This window comes from Rhinolophus sinicus, linkage group LG14, assembly GCF_036562045.2.
Source record: "Rhinolophus sinicus isolate RSC01 linkage group LG14, ASM3656204v1, whole genome shotgun sequence".
In the NCBI taxonomy this organism is placed as follows: Eukaryota; Metazoa; Chordata; class Mammalia; order Chiroptera; family Rhinolophidae; genus Rhinolophus; species Rhinolophus sinicus.
In genome coordinates this window covers 42,015,297-42,027,942 of record NC_133763.1, presented here as the reverse complement: position 1 = coordinate 42,027,942, position 12,646 = coordinate 42,015,297, and the positions used below count along the sequence as shown (strand labels likewise).

Genomic DNA, 12,646 nt, shown 5'->3' with positions numbered 1-12,646 from the left:
AATGCTCTGCTGGGCGGAAAGGGGGCATAACTGCCCAGTCTCTGATGCTCTGAAGGGATGACCAGGAAGTGGGCTGTCTGAGGGCCCGAGTGGATGCCTCTGTCCCTGACACAGTCACAGCCAGGCCCTCACCAACCCCCATTTCAGAGAACAAGGCTTCCCCTCCCCTCCCCCACTGCTTGTGATAAAACCATTCGCAGCCTGTCCTGTGATGGCATGTCCCATGTGACAGCCTGTGACCTGTGCAGTCATGTGCGATTGCCTACGACAGTCTGTTCTCATGTGCCGACGCCTGTGGTTGAGTGTGACTGTGGTTGTGTGCAGCGATGTGTGCATTTGTGACTCAGAATCCCTGCGTATCAGTGTCTAGTTGCATGGGCTTCCGTGCAGATGAATGGGGGCGTGAGCCTGTATGCGGCCACGTCTCACTGTGTGCAGGTGTGTGACCTTGTGTGACCGGGCCCTGGCCTGGGAGTGCATACTTGTGTGAATCTGTGTGCGGCCGAGTGCCACAGTGTGTGACGGGACGTGTTTCTGGGTGGCTGCATGTGATGGGTGGGCTTCGTGTGATGCTTCAGGACCGTGTGTGTTCCCAGGCACAGGCCCAAGGAGGTTGGGATCTGAAGCCTCTGTTCCATGGTAGGCGAGGGACGGTGTGTGTGTCTCTGCTGTGTCCTCTCCCTTTTTCTAGTTTCTACCCCAGGGGTGCCCATCTTGACTCGCAAGGAAGCAGATGGAGCCGGTCTGCATGATGCTCTCTCTACCCCTGGGGCATTGACCGCTTGCAGGGTGTTTTCTTGGAAGCTAGGCTGGGACAATGCCAGCCCATCTGAGCCCTCCCAGAGCTGGCTCCCAGTGCTAACACAGTCTCGGCACCTTGAGTCAAGCCCAGGCTGCCTCCCAGCCCTGCAGGGGCACAGCCAGCTTCTCCTGGTCCTGGCTAATGGCTCCAACCGTCCCCAGGCCTAATCTAGGTACAAAAGGGACAGAGACACCCAGCTGCCCTTCTTTTCCCACTCGCTTTTATCCAGCTATTTATTTTGTATGTATGTATTTGTGCAGAAAATGTTGTTGCTTTGGGTTTTGTATGGCTTTCTTTTTAAGGCTTTTCTTCTTCTTTTTTTTTTAATCACTCAGACCGCACTTTAAAGGGGTTTACCACCAAATCCTTCAGGGAACACACAGGGTATAACAAAATCATCCCATACAAGGGACTTAAAAATGCTTCAGCTTTTAGAAGCTCTTACAAGCCTGGCCCCTGGACCTACCTCCTCTACTTTTCTACCTGAGCAGAGTGGGGGAGTTTCCCGTCTAACTTGCCTTAAAGGGACCCACCCTGCCCCTGAGAGGTGAATCCACCCTGGCAAGAACCTCGCTCACCACCCCGCCTCGCACAGCTGAGGTGGCCCACTTCCGTTTTGAAAAGACCCCAGGACCATGGCTCTGTCCAGAAATGATAGAAATGATCCTTCAGGTTTATCTTCCGCCAATCAGAGTTGGGCAACAGTTGTTCAGATGTGCAAGCCTCAAACTGCTTCTGCGTCTACTGGGAAAGAATCTCTCTATGCGTGGGGTCTCTATGCTCATTTTCTGCCATGGCAGGTATGGGGCCAGGCTGAGGGTGAAAGATGTGCTGCAGAGTCAGCCAGACCCTGGAGCTCCCTGATGGGAGAAAGTGCTGGAAGCAGGGGTAGAGGGAAGGAAAGAAGATTCTCGAGCAAGGGTGGGTTGCCAGAGTGCCCTGTATGGAGAACTAGGCTAGGACTGAGGCAAGTGTGCCTTTTCAACACCAGTGGGCCCACAGGCCTGGGTGGCAGGGCTGTTACAGAGAGAAAATCCTGGACGAGTAGCTGAGGGTACCTGAGTTCTGTCCTGACTCTGCCACCCAGCAGCTGTGTGACCAGGAGGACCCACTTTCCCTCTCTGAGCTTCAGTGTATCCACCTTGAAGATTGAAACAACAGAGGAAATAAAATAGTGAAGTGCAGAGTCCAGAGGCATGAGTAAGCACAAGAGAGACATTGCTTTTCATCCTGCATCCTGGAGACAGTGGTTGACCCCTTCCAGGGGGTCTGTCTCTGAAAGAACCCATATCGTCCCCCATTAGAACTGGCAGGGCCCACCATGCTAAGATCTTATGGAGACCCTGCTCAGAGGGGTTGGTGGAAAGGGAATTAAATAGTAAGAAAGAAAGAAAGCCTGGAGGGAAGTGGGCAAACATGGCAGCAAGGACTGTGGGGCTTCCCATAGCAGGGCTGGGCACTGTTACCTGCCAAGACTCTTCCTGCGCCTTCTTCACTTGTCCATCCAACCTGTGCCTGCTCTCTCCTTCCCCACCAACCACCATGTGTCCCCTGGGGCTATAGCTCTGGACTCATTCTGGTTGGTTCTGTGGTTCAACATTCATGGGATCGCCAAGCTAAACTCAACACCCTAAGCCCAACAAGCTAAGCCCCAGAAGCTAGAAAAATCTGTAAGACACAGACCTCACCTTCCAAGAACTTTTAATGACAGTGGTAAGAACACCTACCAATCCTGAGTGAATACCACATTGCAAATTCAACTGCCTTCAGCATCCAGGCGGACAATGTAAATGGCTGAAGCAGCCTCGTGGAAGCCAACAGGGCATATTGAGGCCTGCGGACCAATATATCAAAGGAGGCTGCCTTTCATGACGTTTTCTGAGTTCTTACTAAGTGCCAGGCATTGTGTGAAGTGCTTCTGTGCATTCTTTCACTTAACTCTCTCAAGAATTCTACGAGATAGAGATTAGTATTGTAAGACAGACTCTCAGGTGACCCCATGAGCCCTGTATCCTCATATTTGTGTAATCCCTTCCCCTTGCAGGTGGGCAGGACCTGTGACCTTTTCTAACCAATAGAATGACCAGTATGCCGGTATATAACCAATATTGGCAAAGGTGGTGGGATGTCACTCCCGTGATTGCACTATTTTATAAAGACCTGGTTGGCTGACGGACTGGTGTCGAGACTTCCTCTCTTGCTGACTTTGAAGAAGTCAGCTGCCATGTCCTGAGACAGCCTTTGAGGAGGACCTCATGGAAAGGAATGGTGGGAGGCCTCTAGGAACTGAAAGCAACCGCCAGCCAACAGCCAGAAAGATTTCAATGCGACATCCATAAGGAGACAAATTCTGCGCACAGCCTGGGGGAGCCTGAAAGGGTTCCATCCCCAGTAGAGCCACTGGATGAGAAGCCAGCCCTGGCCGACACCTTGACTACAACCTTGTCGAGGATTCAGCTCAGCTGGGCCCAGAGTCCTGACCCACAGACACTGGGTAGCAAATACGTGCTGTTTTAAGTTGCTCAGTTTATGATTATTTCTTATGAAGCAATAGAAACTCAAATAAGTATTGTCCCTCATCTGTCAGAGGAGGGACCTCTGAAGCTCAGAGACTGATCAGAGTCACACGATTAGCACCAGGCACAGCAGGGGTGACAGGCCAGTCTCCAGACTCCTCGGGTCGATGTTCTGTCCAGGACACAGCCTGCCATGCGGTCATGGCTCTCTCAGTGACCACCTAGGTGCAAGAGGAGTAATCTGTACGGTATTGATTGAAGGATCATTTTGCAATTGAACAATCTGTTGCACCCCTACCGTGTGCCTGGCACTGAGACAGGTGCTAAGGATACAATGGGGTGCAGCACACATACTGTGCCTGCTGTGGGGGAATGGAGGGTACAGTGGAGGATGTAGGCAGTGGACAAGGAGGGATGGGATGCACTGGGAGCACGTGGTGTGCAGCCAGCCTAGGCCAAGGCCAGGGACAGTCTCCTCGAGGAAGTGACATGCAGGTCCCTTGGCAGTGGGCCTTGTGGGGAGTCAGCCCCTCTGCATGGCAAGTGCATGACTGAGTGGGTGAGTGGGTGAACGTTCCTGGTCAAGAGTCCCCAGGGAAAAGGAGTCTCCCAGTAATGTGAAATCACCCTCCTTCTGCGTTGGGGTGGAAGTGGCTTAGCTGTGACACTCATTCCCTAAACATCCCCAAACATCTGGCAGGGGATGAAGCTCTGGTGGGGGGAAGAGACAAAGTGGGCAGATGAGGGATGGTGAGGGGGGTGCTGATTATGAGCAGAGCCAGAGAGAAGAGCAGGAATTAGAAAGGGTCACCCCTTCACACACACTTGGCCCCAGCTTCAGTCTGTGATGACTCAGCAGACCGAAGCGTCCTTTGCTGATGAGCTGACAGGGTCCCAGAGGAAGCAGACAGCACGCTCAAACTGGGCGATTTGAGAAACATTCAACAAAGAGATTCTTCTCAAATGTAAGGGAGGGGCCAAGAAAGGGATGCAGGAACCTGGGCCAGTAGCAACAGTCTGTTCCATTGTTAGGCTTGATGAGACAGGGGAGATGACAAGAACTGGTCAGAGTGGAAAAGGCCACCTGACAGGAACTGTGGCAGTTAAGGGATGTAGCCAGACTGTGGCAACCCCGCAATACACAAGGGGTGTCGGCAAATAAGTTCCCTGAACTCTCTACTCTTTGGCTCTCGAAGGCTGTAGGCGCTCCCCTTGGGGTCAAGGCAGAGAGTAAGGGTACCCAAGACTTACAGGGCACAGAGCAGGGTGGAGAAGTTGGCGAGCAGACCTGGAAGTGAGAAGAAACCTATCCTAATTCCACCAGCTGGGGACTCTGGACCAGCCACTCAATCTGCCTGGGTCTCAGTTTCTTTCTCTGCAAAAGGGGGCTAGTGAGCATGCTTACATCGTTCTGAATTTGAAATGCCATTATGTATATAAGGATTCCAGCTCGAGGCTCTGCATGTGTTGGCTGGCTGCCAACCCTTGGTTTTTCAGCGTCAGCAACAAGAAAACAAAGTCAGAGCCACCAAGGTGTCAGGCGCCAGCACAGCAACCCTGGACATCTGAACAACGCACCGGTGAGAGGCTCGCCCGGCAGGTCTTGGAGGCCTTGCCAGGACTGGAGCCCAGAAACCCTTTCTCTCTCTGCAGGGGCCTGAGGGGCACACAAACTCACACACACTCACACCCAGCCTGTAGCCTCTTAGCACCTCTGGAGAGAAGCAGCCTCAGGCCTGCCCAGAGCTCAGGGTCTATACTCGAGATATCTCAGGTGGGTGGAGGGGTGGGCTACAGGACCAGGCAGCCCAGCTCTGCCTATAATCGTGGGTCCAACTGAGAGGAAACTTGGCAGCGCTAGTCACCTACCAGTGCAAAAGCCCCCTGTGCACTTTAGACATGTGCCATTTAGGTGGGACCCTGGCAGCAACTGGGAGGGAACTCCCCACCCCACAGGGCAACCAGGGCAGCTGGGTGGCCTGGCTATCAGAAAGTAGCCACCTGTCCACTGGTCTAGAGCCCCAACAGCCCCAGCGTAGAAGCCTCAAGAACAGACTTCACATCTGCCTGTCTGTGATATTACTTCAGTGCCAGTAACAAAGGCCCCTGGTGAAAACCACAAGCCTCTGCCCTTTATTTCTTTATCACCTGCATCTCAAGTTCACAGGAAGAGGGGTTTTCAAAGCATCAGAGTCAGGACTGCAGTGTGGTCAGGTTTTTCAAAGGAAGGAAACCAAAAAGGATCAAGAAATGAAGAGTCATCAGATTATGGTCCTGCCGGAGGGGCACCAGGGAAGGGTGTGACTATGTGGGTAGGAGGCAGGCTGCTTGCCCAGCTCTTCAGGACCCAGAGGTGAGGTTGGGGTACAGCTCAGTCTCCCTCTGTAGAAATAATGAGGGAAAGGAAGAGGCAGGGCTGCCTCTACTGCTGTTTAGGTTGAGAGATGACCCAGGGCCCACTCCTGGTGGGTCCTTCTTCACCTCCTCTATCCAGGGAGGCCCTCTGGGCCTCAGGTAACTCCCAGCTGGGCCTCCTCTCCACACAGCGGGAGCCCTTTCCAGCTCTTGCCTGCATTTCATCCAGCTTCCGTGCTGCACTGGCACATTTCCTTGTCCTAAATCACTATCTTTAGTGCTTCTTACATCTCAGGTGCATCCTAGACCTCAAAATGGAAACCCTTAAATTTCCGTATCTCTTATGAGAGAGACTGATTAAATTTACCAAGTTGCTTATACATAGGTTATTGACTGCAGTGTCAGGGCTGTAACATTGTTTATTTTACTTCCCTTATGTTCCTTTCGCTTCATTTTTCTAGCTATCTTTTCATTTATTTCACCTTGTTATAGTGAATGAATCCTTTCTCTAAAAAATTGTTTTTGAGTTGTGAAATGTGTCAAATATTTGAAAAAAACATAGGGAATTATATAATGGACAGCCTGGTACCCACCAACCAATTTTATCAATTCTTAACATGTTGCCAAATTTGCATTTTTTTCTTTTAGCTGTGGTAAAATATACTAACATAAAATTTATCATTTTAATCCTTTCAATTTCTTTCTGAAACCTAATATTATCCATACAGTGAAAGAGCCCTCTGACCTCTCTCCCATTCCTGGAATGGGAAAGTATTCCTAGAATGGGAATTATTCTGAATTCAACTCTCCTGTAAACGTGATACATGTTTTACAATCAAAACCATCCATACAGTGAAGAAGGGCATCAAGCAAAAAGTAAAAACCCTTCCGCTCCCCCAACCTGAAACACTCCCCATGAAGTAACCATTGTGAAAACTTCCTGTAAATCTTTCCAGGTATTTTTTATGCATACGAACTGCGGGAGCTTGTTTTCTTTCTGAACACAAATGAACTTCCACTATGCATACGCTTCTCCACTCTGCCTCTTGTTTCCACTTGGCCTTTTTTCCATGTGAGGGCTAATGAGTCTGCTGTGTTCTCTCTATGCATGGGCTTTCACTTTACTTAATCATTTCCCATGGGTGGACGTTTAGGTGGTTTCCAACAACATTTCTTCTAAACAAGCCTGCCATGAACATTCTTGACATACAGTTTTGCTCAATTGTGGGAATTCTGTATACTCTTACCTGTGGAATGAATACCTAGAAGTGGAATCTCTGGACAAAAGGGGATTGAACATTGGGCATCTTGAAAGACACTGCCAAATCTTCCCTCTAAAAATAATCAACCTAAACACCAGCCAACGACGTAAATTCCTATCTCCCTCATACCCAAGAACACATCTCTTCGTACCGTGATCGGCCTTTTGTTTAACTCCTTCTGTGAACTGTGTGCTCCCTCGTGTTACGTAGGCTTATTTTTTTTTACATTTGAGCCTTTAATCCATCTGGCATTAATTTTAGATGCAGAGTAAGATAGATATTCTTTTCAACTAACATGTATTGATGTTCCTACCCTGCAAATGGATTGAATGAGTACCAAGCTAAAGGAAAAAGCAGATTTCTCTCCACTCCTAACAGATCTCATTTAGTACTGTCTCACCTCGAGGCTCTAGGTTGAGAAATGGAACATCCATAATGGGCGGCTGGACACAGGTGCTCTGCAAACAACCAGTCAGTCATTCAGCAAATGGGCAGCAGTGGGTACTATCACTGGAACTTTGGTTTTTCCCCTGAGGAGAAGTGTGCTGCACATGTGAGAAGAAGGGTACACACGTATTTGGTGGCTAGAGAAGTAGACTGTGGCAGACTGTGAACAGTCCACCCAAATCCATTCTTGGTCTTCCATTGTAACAGAGTTGAAGCTGGTACATGGCTGCCTAACTAGACACAGAGTTTCCCAGCCATATTTTCAAGGCCATATGACTACATTCACACCAGGAGAATGTGAGTGAGCCTGCTATGTGTCCCTCTGTCTATGATGCTTTTAAAATATGACACAAATTCTTCAAACCCTCTTCCTGTCACGAGGGGGGTATCTATGACCCTCCACTTGAACCTAGGCAGTCTTCAAAAGAGAGCACAGTGGGAAGTGAGGTGACTTCTGAGACTAAGGCATAGAAGGCTATGTGCTTCCACCTTGTTCTCTGTGAACACTTGCTCTTGGAGTTCTGAGTTTCCATAAAAGAAGTCGAACACCCCTGAGGCCACCAAGTTGGAGAGGCCACGTGTTGGTAGCCTGGTACAGGCCTGGCTGAGCCCTGTTCCAGCCAACCACCAGTGAGTGAAGATGCCTCTAGATGATACAGTCCCAACCATTTGTGTCACCCCGTCATTTGAGTTTGCCCAGCTGAGGCTCCAAATATTGTAGAGCAGAGACACAAGCCAACCAGTCTGTGTTCTGTCCAAATTCCCCACCATTCCTCACAGATAATGAAATGGTTGGTGTTTTAAAGCACTAAATTTTGGGGTAGTGTGTTATTCAACAATAGATAATTGGAACCAAACCAAGGCCTAGAAAACTCTTCCCCTTTCCTGCTGGCTCCGACCGAGACGCCGCAATGACCCAGCCTCAACTGTGCTGCTGACAGCTCCCCATGCTGACAGAGCCACAGAATGGCAGGAACCTGGGTCCCTAAAGGACCACATGGAGCACTGCTGCCAGCTCAAGGGTTATGTGAGAGAGGACTAAATGTCTTTATTCTTTAATTCAAACAAGCACAACAGAGATACAGCAGTGAGCAAGCCAGTCATGGTCCCTTTGACTGGGGAGGAAGGTGGAGGGAGAAGTCCCAACACGGATCAATCCCCACCCCAAGTTATGCAATTGGTTATTTAATGCCAGTGGTAAACAGTTCTAAGCAAAGATATACAGGGAGCTGTAAAAATAATTCAGAGCGACTCCGAGTGTGGGTGGACATGGAAGGTAGCCCCTCACAGCGGTGCTTTGAGACTAGAAGGGTGAGTAGAAATTAAGTAGGACGGTAGGGAGGGAGGAGGGGAAGAATGTTCTGGCACCAGAAGTGGGTAGATCATGTGCAAAGGCTCTGAGTTAGGAAGGAAAAGGTGAATTTAAAAAAAAAAAAAGAGCCAATGTGGGTCTTGTGGGTCAGGCTAAGGGGTTCAAATATGATGTCTAAGAAATGAGAATTCACAGGATCACTCCAGGAGAGTGACCCAACCAGGGTAGCATCTGGAAGCTGTGCGGGGAACAGACTAGGGACAGGGAGACCACCAGGACGCTGGTGGAGATGCCATCTGTAGTGGAGGCTGTGGAGATAGAGAGAAATGATTAAGTTTCAGAGCTATGTGGGAGGTGGCTGATAGGATTTGAGGGGTAAGGAAAGCTTGTTGAGAGAGGAGTCAGAGATGAAACACCAGTGAGATGATGTCTGGTCTATGAGCAAATTGTGATGTCACAACCAAAGCAAATCTAGACGTGACCAAGTCCAAAGTCAGCTCAGAGCAGGAGAAAGAGGATTGGAATTGTAAATAGGTGCCTTTGAGCAAGCCACTTTTCTCATGTTTGTCTTTATCTACGATGTGGAAAAAACCTACTATACGTGAACGCTTTAAGCATAAGGACAATGTCTGCATTCATTCACCCAAAAACATTTAGTGAGTGGTGCCTATGATGTGCAATAAATAAGATTAATACATAAAGTACACAGTGTTTTAATGAAAGTGCCAAGGAGAACAAGTAAAGCAGGGAAAGAAATAGAAGGAAGAGGTAAATTTTTAGATAGGGTGTTTAAGGTATATACTCATGAGCAGGGTAATCCAGGTTCTGCGGAATCTGGGGGGCTCTCCTTTAGAAAAAGAATATAAAAATGTCTTATTTTTGCAAACTTCACAAAAATATGTGGCCATATAAGTAGATTTCTAGGGCCTTGGACAGGGCAGGTATGAGTGAGGGGGCCCAGTTTCTCAGTAAGTCCATCTCTGCGCGTGAGTAATAGAACTCTGGGAAGGAAAGCGTGTGACCGTGGGTGTCCCAAAAAGAACCTGTTTTCTGTGACTTAGAGCAAGTCATTCAATTACTCTGATCTATAAATGGGAAAAACAATATCGTGTCCTTATAAGGTTTTAAGGAGTAAGTAAAAGGAATGGAACTAAAGTTCCTGGCTCATAGCAGTAAGTGGTGACTATTATTTTAATTTGTGTTCCTACTCCACACAGATGGACAACAATGGTCGCAGCCTTGCGGAAGGGTCAGAAAGAATCAGAATAAGAGGGGGATTGTGGGTCCTGAGAATTGTCAGGCCCCACGTTGCCTGTGAGTGCTGGGCCCAGTGGTTCCAGGATGTCCACATTATGTGTGTGGCCTTTGACCTCTGTGGGGTCTGTGGCAACAGCCCTCGTGTGCTACACTCTGGGGCACAACCTACGGAAATCACACATCCGGTGAAGACCCACCTATTCCAACTGTGCACAGTGGCGCTGGGTTGCAAAAGAGGCAACAGTCCCAAAGAATGAGATCACTGCAGTGGGTGTTGGACGAGTTGACGTGGCATGTGCCATCAGCATTCTGGAAAAGTCTCCGGCAGATGAACGTGTCCCTATGGATGTTTTGGAAGAGAGACTCAAAGGAGAAATGATGCATCGACAGCATGGGGCCTTGTTTCTTCAAACACCTAAAGCTGTGACAGATAAAGACGATTGTGTGACTGCCATTGTGGTGGTAACGGCAGGTGCCCGCCAGCGAGAGGAGAGTCCTCTCAGCCTGCTGCAGAGGAAAGTTAACGTCTTCAAGTTCATATCCCTCCGATCCTACAGTCCTGATTGCATTGTAATTGTGGCTTCCAACCCAGAGGATGTTCTCACATACGTTACCTGGAAACTAAGTGGATCATCCCCGCACCGTGTGATTAGAAGTGGGTGTGATCTGGAATCCGCAAGATTTCGCTGTTTTATGGATGGAAACTTGGCATTCATCCCAGCAGCTGCGATGGACGGATTTGGGGAGAACATGGCATCTCGAGTGTGGTGTGTGGAACGGCGTGAATGTGGCAGGCGCTTCTCTCCAGGAACTGAATCCAGAAATGGGAACAGAAAATGATAGTAAAAATTGGAAAGAACTGCATAAGATGGTATTGAAAGTACCGATGAAGTCATCAAGCCGAAAGGATACACCAACGGGCTACAGCGTGTAGCGTGACTGGTCTCATGGAATCCACATTGAAAAATCTATTCAGGATTCACTGTGTGTCCGCGATGGTGAAGGGAACGTATGGCACTGGGAATTAAGTATTCCTAAGCCTTCCAAGGATCCTGAGTGCTTGGGGATTAACCAGTGTTATCAGCTATAAGCAGAAGGCTGGTGATGAGGTCGCTTAACTCAGGAAAAGCGCAGACACCCTGTGGGATATCCCGATGGACCAAAAAGACTTTTGACCTCTAAGTTCTAGGCTGTAGACATTCAAAAACTCTAGTGTGATTAACCACTGGAAATTATATAACGTCTTCATGATTCCAAAAGATCTTTAAGCAACCAAGATGGATTTGTTGGAGGCCTATTACCCATGTATTCTGTGCACATTTATGACCATCTCAGCCACAAATAGCTTTCATCCATGTACACGGATCACAGTTTGCTTTTATCTTCCTAGGTACATGAGTTAGTGACCACAGAATCAAAGCCCATGCTTGGTTTAATGTCTACAATATGAGTAATATTGTAACAAGTAAACGTTAACTCTTGTTTACTTTGAACAAGTAAAATTAACTCTTGTAAAAAATAAATAATAATAATAATAAAAGAGAAAAAGAGTGGAGGCTGGGGCCTTGGGCAGGCCTGGATTTCGATCCTGCCTCGGCTTCTGCCAGCCTGTGAGCACAGCGGTGACTTCACCTGCCTGAGCTGCCACTCTCAGCTGTCACACGGCAGGACTGTCCTAAGACTGTCACACAGGAGGTTGTGAGGACATAATGTGTAGGCATGCACAGAGCCTGAGGTCCCTGCTTCTGCCTTTCCTCTCTTCCCTGTCAGACACACGCTCTGGGACCTGGACCTGGACCAAGGAGGAGAGGAATCTGATGGCTTCGGGCAGCCAGGCCCCGGTTGTGTGGCTGCCACAGCAAATGCTCTCAAGCATATAACAAAGCAAGCTTGACCCATGGTGGGTACTGGTGACGTATGATGACCTAAAACAATTAAACCCGTAATCAGAGGGTGCTACAGCTTGGCTGCTGTGGGTTGGTTTGCCCACGAGTCACCGTCATCTTCTGGGAGTGTCCCTCGGCCGGTAGCCCTCAGACTTCTGTTGCTAAGAGATAATGAATCAAACGGTGTTTCCAAAAAAATAACCACTACAAAATGTTCCAGGACAGAGCCGTAAGCACAGGCCAAGTAAAACAAATATACTGTTACTGATAACTCCTTCTAAAGAGCTGAGGGATGGGATGGCCAGGACGTAGCCTGGCCATACATAGCCTGTGGAAATTACTGGCTGGCCAAGGTTTTGAATATAATAAAATAGACTCAGTGATATAACTGTAAGGGAAATTATATAACATCTTCATGATTCCAAAAGTTCTTTAATAAACCAAGATGGATTTGTTGGGAGCCTATTATCTGCCTATTCTGTGCATGTTTATGACCATCTCAACCACATATATATTTGCAGGCAATGACTAAGTCTATCATAATTGTAACCACCCCCATTTGGCACAGTTCCAGCGTGCAACAATTGATTGAGTTAACGTAGCCGTTTGCAGCCACCTCCACTATTGCTCTGCAGCTGGAGCAACAGGAACCAACCAGGAGAAGCCCAGGATAAAGCAGGGAAGAGCTTCCATCAACAGGGAAGTCAGCAAACAAGGCACTTGCAGACAACTGGCTGTCATCTGGCACCTAGCCTGTGGGATTTTCCTGGGAAGATGTAGCCATTCTGCCCTGTGTCCTCACCAAAGGC

At 48.6% G+C, this 12,646-nt stretch overlaps 1 pseudogene; it reads left to right on the top strand.

The window, feature by feature from the left end:
- Nucleotides 1-10,146: 10,146 nt before the first annotated feature.
- LOC109446796 (L-lactate dehydrogenase B chain) lies at nt 10,147-11,755 on the top strand (annotated as a pseudogene).
- Nucleotides 11,756-12,646: the final 891 nt, after the last annotated feature.